This window comes from Nelumbo lutea, chromosome 1, assembly GCF_056320005.1.
Source record: "Nelumbo lutea isolate HS-2025 chromosome 1, American lotus-T2T, whole genome shotgun sequence".
NCBI lineage: Eukaryota > Viridiplantae > Streptophyta > Magnoliopsida > Proteales > Nelumbonaceae > Nelumbo > Nelumbo lutea.
In genome coordinates this window covers 38,117,963-38,131,022 of record NC_142684.1, presented here as the reverse complement: position 1 = coordinate 38,131,022, position 13,060 = coordinate 38,117,963, and the positions used below count along the sequence as shown (strand labels likewise).

General features: G+C 42.0%; 1 long non-coding RNA gene across 1 annotated transcript; it reads left to right on the top strand.

The window, feature by feature from the left end:
• The first annotated feature begins 2,532 nt into the window (after positions 1 to 2,532).
• Positions 2,533 to 4,207, top strand: LOC148874317 (uncharacterized). Its single transcript, XR_016105011.1, has 3 exons — positions 2,533 to 2,963; positions 3,058 to 3,129; positions 3,201 to 4,207. It is a non-coding gene; the product is annotated as an uncharacterized LOC148874317 (long non-coding RNA).
• The last annotated feature ends 8,853 nt before the right edge of the window (positions 4,208 to 13,060 follow it).

Below are 13,060 nucleotides of genomic sequence, written 5' to 3'. Positions count from 1 at the left end.
GGATAAACTAAGGAATTTTAAGTTGAAATTTTACGGTATGAGGTTTCTAAGGGGATTGGATGAATTTGCGGAGTTTGATCGACTCAAATGTGCTTAGATTAGGGGAATAAGAGATATGGGTGAATTAACCGATAAGGATGTTTGAAATGGAATTTGTATTTTATGGATGAATTTTGAGCTGAAATTTGACATGATAGTTTTTCTAATGGATTGGACAAATTAGTGGGGTTTGATCGGTTCAAATGTGTTCGGATCATTTGTGATACAAGCAATCAGATGCACGAGAAAGCCCAAAATGAAATCTTTGTTTGATGGATGGGCAGATCGAGGAATTTTGAGTTCAAATTTTGTAGGATTGGATTTCTGAAATTCATTGATGAATTGATAAGATTTTATTGTTTCAAATGTGTTCAGATCAAGGGAATTTGTGATACGAGCAACCTAACACACAAAAAAGCCCAAAATGGAATCTTCGTTCAATAGATGGGCAAATCGAGTAATTTTGAGTGGAAATTTTGTACAATTAGATTTCTAAAAGTCTTGGAAGAATTGATAAGATTTTATCAATTCAAATGTGTTCGGATCGAGGGAATTTAAGGTATGAGCAATCCAATGCGCGAGAAAGCCCAAAATGAAATCTTCGTTCGATGCATGGGCAAATCGAGCAATTTTGAGTTAAAATTTTGCAGGATCAGATTTATGAATGTCTTGGATGAATTGATAAGATTTGATCAGTTCAAATGTGTTCAGATTGAGGGAATTTGAGGTACAGGGTGGTTTGATCAATGAAACAGCTCGAACTGGAATCTTTTCCATAGGAGGGGAAGAATGAGAGTTTTAGGTTTGAAATTTGGTGGATGGGTGATCGGGAGGTTGAGAAAGGTTTTGGTAAGGTTTAGGGGTCTTGGAAGAAGTCTAATGATACAGATCTATGATTTTGAGAGTAGTGAGTGATGAGAAGGCTCAAATAATAACCTTTTCCATAGAAGGGGCAAAATAGGGATTTTAGGTTTAAGATTTGGTGGGTGATGGAGGGATTGACGGAGGTTTTGATGGGATCAGAGGTGTTGGATTATATGTTATGACAAAGATCTTGAATTTAGAGAGTGACCGCTAACAAGAATGGTTTATCTAGAATCTTTTTAAATGAAGGGTGAAATGGTCGTTTTGAGATTTGGAATTTGGTGGATGGTGGAATGGGAGGTTAATGGAGGTTTTGATCATGTCTAGGGTATTTGGATTGTGGGTTTTAGTCATAATGCCCGGTTCGTCAAAATGGAATCTTTAATGGGTGGATGGCTAAATCAAGGAATTTATGGCTGAAATTTGGTGTAATTGGATTTTTATAAGTTTTGTTTCATATATTGGGGTCTGATCGTATGATCGGTGTGGTTATGGGGTGCAATCGTGGCCGTCAAAAGGGAATCTTATAGTTTTAATAATGGATTAGAGGTTGGCTGAGTCAAAATTTGGTCTTTTAGGGGTTTGGCATGTTCTTCATAGAATGGTGGAGTTTGATCGGACATCTAGAGTGTGGAGAATGGGTCAAAGAGGGAACTGAGCAAAAATCAGGTGCTAACAATGACAATGTATGAGAGAGTATAAGAATTGGTGTGATGAAAATGAGGGAGGGTAAGGGTATTTATAAGAATTATAATTAAATTAATTAACCAAAATACCATTAAAAGCTAGTTATTTTATACTTTTTTGGAGAAGTATTTTGGTCTTTCATAAAGTTAATTATCACTTTACCAAAATTCCCCTAAACTAGATATTATATAATCATTAGAGGGGCACTATTATCATTTTTCTTCTCCTAAAGTCAAAATACACAAATACCCCCCAAATTAACTATTTATAGTTTTCTTATAAATAAAATAAACTATTTATAGTTGTGAGGGGCATTTATGTAGACCTCCCAAAAGCAAAAACTAAACTATTGGGGACCCCCTAATTGCTATATTTTTAATAAGCCAACTTCATGCCATGTTATGTAAATGGGTCAGAGCACAAGCATGCCTACACAACCCACTTTGTGGTGCCGTGCCATGCTGGCTCGCAGGCTTCAAAACCCAAGCCCAACATAGTCCGACAATATGGGTTAGGTAGTAGCATGACCTAGTTGCTACAATAACCAAGTCCTACTTGGCATAACCCATATTGTGTTGGACCACGAGATGACCCATATTGCCTTGGACAACCTAAGGGTAGGCTTGGGCCCAATCCAAAAAATAGAAAAGTCCAAACTTTAAAGCCTAGGCCTAGGCTTAGCTCAAGGACTAAAAATCCAAGCCAACATGTTTAAAATTGTGAGTAGGATTATTTAGGGCTCAAGTTAAGCCAACCCAACTTGCATCCCTATGAAATAGTGACCACTAATTAGATGCACCTAGATGTTTTTACAAAATTTTTATATGTTTAATATATATTTTTTTAAATTTTATTATTTATTATTTAATTATGACATCATGAATTTGCTCATTTCACCTAAAAGGTTGAACATTAACCAACTACTTTAATAGGCAAATGCTTTTTAATGTCGTCGCCAACACGGAGGTGATGTGCCTGTGCGACTGGCCAAATCGGTCGGTGTCATATAAATTCAGGAGCCTTGCACTGACAACAAAAAAATCCCCTAACAAGTATACTGCGTGCGTGGACAGTATATACCGTAAAACCCCATGTATTGCCAAATGTTGCAAGATTCCGGGATTCTCAGGTTCGTGGACTGCTATACGAACCTCCCAGGTGGGGAAGGGGTCAAAGTATGTCAGGCATCTTATGGAATACTATTGTTGTCGCACCCTTCGTGGATGCGTTCGAGGAATTCACGGTCACAGAAGGTTAGAGTCAGCGCAATCAGCGATTGTTGTCCCTCCATTACGTGTGTCCATTTCTCAAGCGAACGCATGAAGAAAATGTCTCCCCATCCTCGAAAGAGGGGGCCGGGAGAAGAGGATTCGGTAAGGGAGCCTGTCTGTGTGCTCCTATTATTTCATTATTATTGCGATTAACTTTTCTATTTTGTAATTGACATGTTCGGTTTTTGTTTTGCAGTCTATGGAAACAGGCGAAGTTCCGCCGGGTACTGATGTTCCAAAAGCCCCTTTCAAGGGTGCAAATGGGGAGGTATGTGCATATTTCCTTTTCATTTACTTGCGATTGGTTTATACTAACCCTCGTATTTTACCTCATCGCAGGTTCCTTGTTAAGTGGACCCATCTATTCCAGTTCCGCTAGTCACCAGGCGACTACCACAAGCGGTACATCCGTCGCAGCCCCCAATCAGGCCAGGAGGCTGTCGAAAACGCTGGCATTGGTGATATTGCTTCAGATGCCGTGGCGCAGGAGAAAGAAAGCCCTATGGGGGCAGAGCCAGAGCCAGCAATTCATCGCGAAGAGGCCTCTCTACTCCTATTGCTGTTGTAGAGGCCGAGGCCCCCGTCGACCCAGAGGTCCGCGCCGCGGAAGAGGCAAGAGCTCCTGTTGAGCCAGCGATCCCTGTTGAAGAAGTTGGGGTCCCCGCAGACCCGGAGGTCCAGCCTGAAGACGGAGTCATAGGACCAAGGGTCGTGTCGCCAGCTGAAGGGTTGTCATATGAGGAAGAGCTTGCGTTGATCCGGGAGGAGCTCGAAGAGTACTACAGCAGGAAGGTAGTCAAGACATCACAGTCTGCTACCGAGCGTTCATTGAAAGACATCCGTCTTCGCAGGAAGGTAGTCAAGACCAGTCTTACGAAGGCTACTAAGAAGCTGGATGCTCTTATGGACGAGTATGGGCAACAGTGGAAAATCGTGGCAGAGTACGAGGTGAAGTTGAAAGATTTGGACAACCTCGAAGAGCGCGGACAAGCTTTAGAGAGCATCGTTACCATGAGAAAAGATTGGGCCGCTGTATGAACTAGTAGTTATGGACCCTTACTTCGTGCTGCGGCACTTTATCGCAACATCCGTCGACTATTTGTCTTTGTGTAGTATGTTCAGGCTCTGGTTTGTATCGGAGACAATCACATTAAAATGTTTTCTTATTGCTTTAAGTGTTGCCCGTTCTCACAGAGCCCTCATGGTGATCGTCAGATATAACTTCACCGTATGTTTGGTAGTTTCCAACCCGAAATGAGTCTTTTCTGGAAGGTATTTGTGTCAAAGTCATGCCTTATGTAGTTGTTGATCACACGTTTGAAAAGAAACTCTCTAATCACCGAGAACCGTCTTGCCTTTTATTGGTTGTGGCATCGAAACGATAGTGAAATGCAAATCATCGGGTGCTTCATGAACTTTATCGCGAATAAGTGTTAGTGTGACCTTATCGGAGATCGTAAAGAGCCAATAAAGTGTTATTACCAATGTCCGTGATGGCGTTAAGTGAAGAAGGTGCCCCGAACAATCATTATGTCAACGATCAGATAACTATTATCTACGCAAGAATGGGCTTTGAGTTGCCTTGAAGGTAAGCATAGTTTTGTTACCCATGCGAGGGTCAAGGGCTGCCGCGCCTCGAGAAGGCGAGGCCATTTGTAGGCGATGTGATTGGGGTTCAGGCGAAGTGTAAGTAATTAACGTAAGTTAGAACATCATTGCAACCATAGCAAGGAAGGCGGTTAGCTGAGAGGGTCGATTTCAAACTTTGCCCCCTTGTTTCCTTTGTGATAAGCCGAGGGGGGTGCCGTTTTCGGCCAAGTGTTGTTGGCTATGCAAGGGCCAAGAATTGTCATGCCCTGAGGAGTCGAGGCCCTCCTTGGGTGATACAATTGAGGTGTAGGTTAGTGTAAATAGTTGCATAAGTTAGAGTTTCATCACAACCTAATGGGGAGGACAGCGGGCCACAAGGGTCCAGACTGGAACTTTATACCTTTGCTTCCATTGTGATAAGTTGTGGTTACCACATGAGGGGACTAACTGAGACCCTTTGCAGAAGTAGTCTGTCTATTGAGTCAGTTATGTTTGTGTCTATCGCATTTATAGGTTCAACAGAGCATCTGCATTTCTAAGTTAGACAAAAACCATACCTGATATCGCCGAAGCCCCCTGGGGTTGCATGGGGGTGTGGCAATGCCTGGGGTCGCCATGGAACATGAGCGCGCCTGGGGTTGCCAGGGCCTTCCTGGGGTTGCTAGGGAATTTAAATGCAAGTCAGGGGTTGCCAAGTGATATGAGCATGCCTAGGGTTGACAGGGCCTTATGAGCACGCTTGGGGTTGTCAGGGCCTTCTTGGGGTCAGGGAATATAAGCATGCCTGGGGTTGCTAGGGAATTTAAGTGCAAGCTTGGGGTTGCCAGGTGATATGAGCATGCCTAGGGTTGCCAAGGCCTTCCAAGGGTTGCCAGGGAATATGAGCATGCCTGGGGTTTCCAAGGAATGTGAGTGCGCCTAGGGTTGCTAGGGTCTTCCTAGGGTTGCCAAGGAATAAGATTGCAATCCTAGGGTTGCCAGGAGATTTGACCGCATCTAGGATTGCTAGGGAGTAAGTGCAATCCTGAGATTATCAGGAGATAAGAGTGCACCTGGGGTTGCTAGGGCCTTCCTGAGGTTGCCAAGGAATTTAAGTGCATATGTATATGTATATGTATACGTATATGTATATAAGAGACATACCCAAGGGTTAGTACACGGATTGCGTTGAACAAAACATGCATCAATAAAGAATCATAACTTTATTGTATTTTTAGAATGCATGGATACATCACGACTTTATCGCAAAGACTCAGAACTTATCGTAAAAGATATTTAATTGCAAAATACAAACCGTTAACACATGTATCAGGAATTCATCATGCTTTATTTTCAAAAAGAGTATGATAGACATAATCATATGAGAACTTTCAAAGATTTTGGAAAGAAGCAGGTAATACACCAAATACATTCAACTTTAGAGCAAATACATAGAAGAGTGATCACATATTTTGTACAATTGATTTTTACTCAAAGTAGGGCTTCAACTACTTGCCATTCGCCATTTTGTCTTCTTCCCCAGTGTTTGTAGTTTTTAACACATAATAGCCAGATGGATGGGCCTCTTTGATCACATATGGTCCGTCCTAGGTAGGAGCAAGCTCTCCAATGGATTTGCCTTGTCTATCATGGAGTGATGCTTTGAGGACTTTGTCCCCTACTCTAAATTTTTTGGGCTTTACTAGTCTGTTAAAGTTTGCAGCAAGGGCTTGTTTATAATTGATTTGCTTTTTTAACGCCTTTTCTCTTTCCTCATCGATACACTCTAGCATTTCATTGAGTAGCTGGTCCATGTCCTCTATTTTGAATTCCTTCCCCATTGCAAAGGCTACACAAGTGAAGACTTTCTGACCAATCCTTCTGATTGTCGGCCATTGTCTTACTCAACATCCTTAGTAAAGTTTTGTTTGTGGCTTTTGCTTGCCCATTCCCTTGTGGGTAGTACATTGTAGATGTACCTAGTCTCACCCCGTGCTGCCCTAAAAGGGATCAAACTTCTTGATTTTTTATGGATAGGCCATTGTTTGTCAAAATCCTCATCGGAACTCCAAATCAATGAACTATATGCTGTTCGAGGAAGTTTGCTATGTTTTCTGTGCAAATCCTTCATAAGGGTACAACTTTTAATTATCAGGTCTACTCCCCAAGTGTGAAAAGGCCAGGGGTGATGACAGGATGAAGGTCATTAGTTGGTTGGTGTATTCTTTCAGCATATCTAAAACTTGTGACATCTACATACATGCTTTTGGTGTGGGGCGGGTTCAGAGATATGGGTAGCTTCTAGTGCTTCATCTATTTCCTCGATGGCTAGACACTGCAAGGGCTTCCTAGTGTGAACCTTCCTATATAGTACCCCCTCCTGAAGGTAGAACCTCTTAACTTTTGAGAAAAGTTTTCTCCTCATCACTGGGTCAAGTGGTAATGTGTTTTCCTCCAGGTAGTTAATGTACATGCTCCTCCAATCTGCCTCTCCCACTACGAGGCACTCTCTCGCATCTACTTCCGGGGTGCACCTCTTACAATCATTTTGTACTCTGGTTGCGTTTGTCTTCACCGTAGGACAATAGTATCCCAACCTCTGTAGTCTTCTGTAAAACATGTTGGTAGCATTCCCATAGTGTGCCGCATGGATCTCGCTCAAGACCCCGTTTGCCAGCCGATGGTATAGTACCCCGTTCACTAGTTGGAATTTCAGAATCACCTTGCTGTCTTGTGTCGCCACCCCTGAGTTATTTAGCTTCTGTATTATATTATATTATATTTCCAATCGTCTGTCGTGATCTTGTCCTCTTTTTCTACCCAGTACCCCAATCTGTCAATTGATGGCTCACAAAGGGTTCAAATGGTGATGTCGATCAGGTTTTGGCTGGGTTGGATTTTTGATCCCAGGGTCGCTAACACATTGTTGAATCTGTTTTTGGCTTTGTTCTGGTGTTCAAAGGTCACTTCTAGGTCACGAGTTAGTCTCTGTATCAAGGTCCTATATGGTAGGATCGTCAACTCTTTAATAGTGGTACTCCCATCTAACTGACCGGTCACCAACTTAAAGTCTCCTATTACTCTAATCTTCTTGGCTCTAGAATCGCTCGCTATAGTCAACCCTAAGACTAAGGCTTTGTACTTGGCAATGTTATGGGAGCAAGGGAACTAGAGTTTGAATGAGTAAGCAGAGGTGTTATTGGCAGGTGATGTTATCATGATTCTAGCACCGGCTAAGGTGCTAGTGCTACTCCCATCAAATGTTAGGATCCATTCTCCTTCTTCAGCTACTGTGATCATGGGTAGTTCTCCTAGAACTTCTTCTGATATAGGGAAGTCGTCATTGGTGGGGAAGGCGGCTAGGAGGTCCGCTGCTGCTTGACACTTAATGGCCTGGGGTTGAGTGTACTCGATTGTATATTCACTGAGCTGCATCATCCACTTGACTAATCACCTAGAGAGAGGGGATCTGTCCATGAAGAATGTTATCAAGTCATTGTGTGCAATTAACCTCACCTTCTAACCCAAGACGTAATGTCTAAACATCTATGCAACGAATACTAGTGCCAGGCACTGCTATTCCATGTGGGAGTAATTCTTTTCGATCAACTTTAAAGACCTAATGGTGTAATATATGTTAGACAGTTTTGTATGCCCTTAGCTTCAATCTGTTTTTATGTACTTTTGATATTTAGTGTAAATAAATAAAGTACATGTTTTATTCATGTTGTGTGGTATGCTTCTGTGTAAGACCCGAAAACTGGACACTTAATGAGACTTGTGTTAGTTTTAAATGTACAAAGCCATTGGATAAGTCTGGGAAGATTTATCCTGCCAAGGCTGACACTAGTGTGCTGCCAAGTGTTGGGGTGGCCTGTCTCAACTGCTAGGGTGAGACCCAAAGCACATGCAGTGTAGGATTACTTGAATCTTTGAACTGGACCAGATTTCTAGCATTGCCCTGGACCTTGGTGATTGATGGGCAAAACTGGAAAGCTACACCTGACCCCTAGACTCGATTATGATACTGTACTAGGTGTCGGATTGGGCTGTCGTTGATATGCCAATTAGTGAGATCCTTAGCGGGGGTCACCTGGGTATGTTGGGACAGACTGAGAATTCATTTGAATGGGTGATCATAGTGACAGAATCAACCCCTTTGTCGAACAAAGGTAATGATCGGGGATGCACTCTCTCTGACGGAAACCAAACTACCGGTAGTTGATTTCAATCGTTGAAATTTGTTTTTCTAAGATGGGCTAATCTTGCATCTGCCCACAGTTCTTGGGTTTTTATAAGATGGCTTGGCCCAGGGACCACTTAGTGTAAGTGTTGGGCCCATAGGGTCCATGTGATAGGCTCAAGGGGTTCACTGGGTTTTCTAGTGAATTTGGCTAGGCCTTGTAACAAAGGATGGGCCAAACCCATGTGGCTGATGTGTAGATCAATGATTGGGTCCCACGCCATACAAAGAATCCCAACTGGGTAGCAGTTTGGAAGACTATTGAGCACTTAATACATATTGGGCCTAAAGCCCATTTCGATCTGGGCTGATTTGATCAGTCACTTAAAGGGGCGGATCTGAGATTATGTTAAGCCCAAAAGCTGATCTAATCTGCAGATAGGATTAAGAGGAGTCCTAATCCAAATACATATTTGGATTAGGGCAACTCTTAATATGGTTAGGAGGTTTCTTAATCACCAAGAAAGAGGAGGAAACCCTAATTTGAATTACTTGAATTCAAACCCTAAGGGTTTTTAGCAGAGGACTCTGCACTCTTGAGATAGGATCTTAGATAACCCTAGAGAAGAAAATAGCAGTTCGCCACCTTCTTCTCTAGTATTCTCCTCTAGCAGCCGCCACCACCTTTTCTACCAGTTCGAGTTCTCAATTAGAGAAGATCAAGAAAGGATCTTGATTGTTCGTGCGGTGCTCTCAGTTTTCCATCGAGTTCTTCAGAAAAACCTGGTTCGTGGGCCAAACACTACTGGTTCGGCTCCATTATCACTGTGTCATCATCAGTGGGAGCTGATCTTGGGATCTTCTTTGGGCGTGAACACCAATGTTGGGAGGTACTGCTTCTCCGGATCAGGTATAATCCCTCCCTTCTCTTTTGGTTCAGATCTGGTCTAGTTTGGCTCAAGTAGGATCCTTGAATTTTGATTCTAAAATTAGGGAATACGGTTCCCAGTTGGAAGAAATGTAGAAAATTTTTGAAATTCGCCCACCCACTCCGCAACCTTTTTGGCATCCATTCGATGGATCCTACCATTCTTCTAGTGGTATCAGAGCCACAGGTTTGAATCTTGAACCAAGAGATCAGATCTGAACCTGCGCAATTCGGTAGAAGCTGTTCTATCAGGGTATTGTACAGATTGTAGTTTTGTTTCAAGAAATTGTTCCTTGTATGGGCGAATATCTGAAATTAATTTTCATTAAATTTGAAATTTAATTTAGAACTGTTCTTATCTTATTTCTGATTTAATGGACTGTTCGTACATGGAGATCGAAGTGCAAAATTAGTGAAGATTGTCTGTGTAGTCTTTATTTGAAGTTTCTATTCTATTCGGTCTATAAAATATTTTTTTTTCTAAGCTGATTGTATAGGATTCAATCAAGAATGTAATTATTTAATAGAAATAGGATTTCTGTGTTTATTTTCATGATTAGAAAAGGTGGTGGCACTGGAGATTTGCAGATCGTGATATCGCCTTTTGTGTTTTGCAGATGTGGACTTCGCACTCTATGTTTTGCAATTTGTGAAACTGCAACCTTGGTTTCTCACCTCTGTTTTGCAGGTGGTGCGAACAGTCCATAACTGATTTATGATTGTCTAAAATCAGAATATTAATTTCAGATCTTTCTTGAATTTTTCTTGAATTAAAGATTGGTTTTTGGACCATTTCGGATCAGATTGGACCAAAGCTGTTTGGACCGAATCTAGGGTTCGAAAGGGGCTGCATTCAGTCCTGTTTTTCCCACTTTCAAATCTGAAATCAAATTTTAAATGGAAGAACCAATTCGGCCCAACCTATAAAGCCCAATTTTAAGGGGTTAAAACTACAAAAGCCCAATTTTACCTAAAAGCTATATGGGCCGAACTGCTAACTGCGATTCAGCCCATATACCTAGATGATATTAATGGTTAATATTGTGGACCTTAAACGGGTTGGTTAATGGGCTTTACGGTAATTAATTGATTGGATCAATTCTTCCATATCATGCGATGTGTGTATGTTTGATGTGCTGCGACCGTGGGCCATAAGCACTTGGCCCACGATGATTTGTTAGTGGTTCTTGCGCACACCATGGCTGAATGCACACCATTTCCATGGTGTCTCTTACGGTCATTGGATGACCCCTTCTTGTCATGGTGGGCCCCACAACCTTGAAAAGGGACACGTGCGGAAACCCTAGCCGAATTGGGCCACCATAAATCTGACTTTATGAAAGTCAGTGGGAGCCACTCTGGTTTGACCTAAATTAACTATGGCGTAATTTTTGTTCCCTCCAGCAAATACAAGTGCATGTGATAGGGAGATCCATATGATGGACTCTCTAAAGGCCTTCCATCATTAGCACGATGATGGGTCCTTTAGTAATGAGGAAACACACCATAAAATTGGGCTATCCATTTGCTGTTGGATCTGTCAAAGTGTTTCATAAGATGATAGGGGCGTCATAGACTAATGTGGGAGGGGCTTCACCAGAAAATGGTCACTCTCTCATGGTACCTTGGCGTAACCTGAATATGATGGGTGAGCACTCACTGGACAGAAAGGTTTACCTGAAAACGGCTCTGAACCTTGTCTAATAGAGGCCAAAGGGAAACTCATATGAAGAGTAGATATGATCCGTCATAGAAAGGTGGTGGGGTTATACAGCTTAAACAGTTGGCTCTATGCACCCTTTGTGATTTCCCACATTTCCAGAGACATTTCGCCGTCTCCGTCACTGAGATAGGAGGGAAATCTCAGAGATGAACAAATGAAAATGGAACATAGATTAAAAGCCATATCTATGTAGGTAATATGAGTCAAACTAAGGTTGTGGACTAACGTTTTGCTGTTTTACCAGAAAATGGCAAACAAACAATTTGCTAAGTTGCTTGACGACAACAAGCTTAATGGCCCAAACTATGCCAACTGGTACAGAAACCTTATGCTAGTCTTGACTTCAGAAAAAATAGATAAAGTGGCAAAGAATCCTGCATAGGATCGTCTGGGAGACAGGGCTTCAGAAGCCCGCAGGAGGGGATACCAAGAATGGAAGGAGAAAAACTCCTTAGCCCGCTGCTTTATCATAGCCTCTTTAGATAATCCGATACAAAGTCAGTTCAATCATATCGAACTCGCCAAGGACATAGTGGATAGTTTAAAAACTATGTACGAAGAGAAGAACCATTCTAATCGACAAAAGGTCCTAAAGCAGTTCATGACCACGCAAATGACCAAGGGGCAACAAGTTCATGACCATTGTCTCCAGATGATGGGTTACATAAACGAGCTGGAGGCCCTTGGGTCTGGGCTGAATCTGGTCACACAGATAGATGACATTCTTAACTCCTTGCCTCTGTCCTTTAATCCATTCATTATGAACTACAACATAATCAAGCTGAATGTCAGTGTTCAAGAGCTCAGCAACATGTTGCAATGGGCCGAGGAATTGATTAGAAAGGATGAGCCAATAGCCATGGTTATTGAATCTGAAAAATCTGGCAAGAAGAGGAGGGCAAAGAGGAAACCCCAAAAAAAAAGGCCACTAAGTCTAAGAAACAAAAGAAAGAATAGGCATCCGGTGCCTATCACTTCTGCAAGCAGGCCAACCACTGGAAGTGGAACTGTCTTGCCTACTTGGAATCTAAGAAAGGTACTTTCGAAACTTGTGTCATTGAGACTAATTTTTAGTCACTTCTGTGTTCTAGTGTGTTGACTCCGGGGCTTCAACTCATGTGTGTAATTCACTGTAGGGGTTCAAAGTAAGTAGAAGGTTGAGTGAAGGGGAAGTGACACTTTTGTTGGGAACGACTGCAAGTGTTGCAGCTGCGGCAATTGGAACCATAGAACTAGTTTTTAGAGAAGGAATTCTTGTACTTAAAGATTGTCTTTATGTACAAAACTTAAGAAGAAATTTGATTTCTATTTCTAAGCTGTGTGTTGATGGATATACTGTTTATTTTAGTAATATGATTACTGTTAAACGGAATAATAAATTCATTGCATGCGGGGAACTGGAGAACGATCTCTATGTTCTACATCCTTCTCTAGAAGCTAACTTAACCGAAACTACGTCAGTCGAAATCCCCAAGAAAAGGACTTGTGATATAGTTAGTCCCACGTGCCTGTGGCATTACCAACTTGGCCATATCAGTATTGACCGAATCACAAGACTGGTAAAGGATGGTCCTTCGAATTTTCTAGCCGTAGAAGATCTTCCCACTTGTGAGCCTTGCCTCCGAGGCAAGATGACAAAATGACCATTTAACAGTAAGCCTGAAAGATGTACAGGCACACTTGACCTTATACATACTGATGTATATGGTCACCTGAGTGTTAGGATTCATAACCAACACGTGTATTTCATCACCTTCACCGATGACTACTCACGATATGGTTACGTTTACCTAATG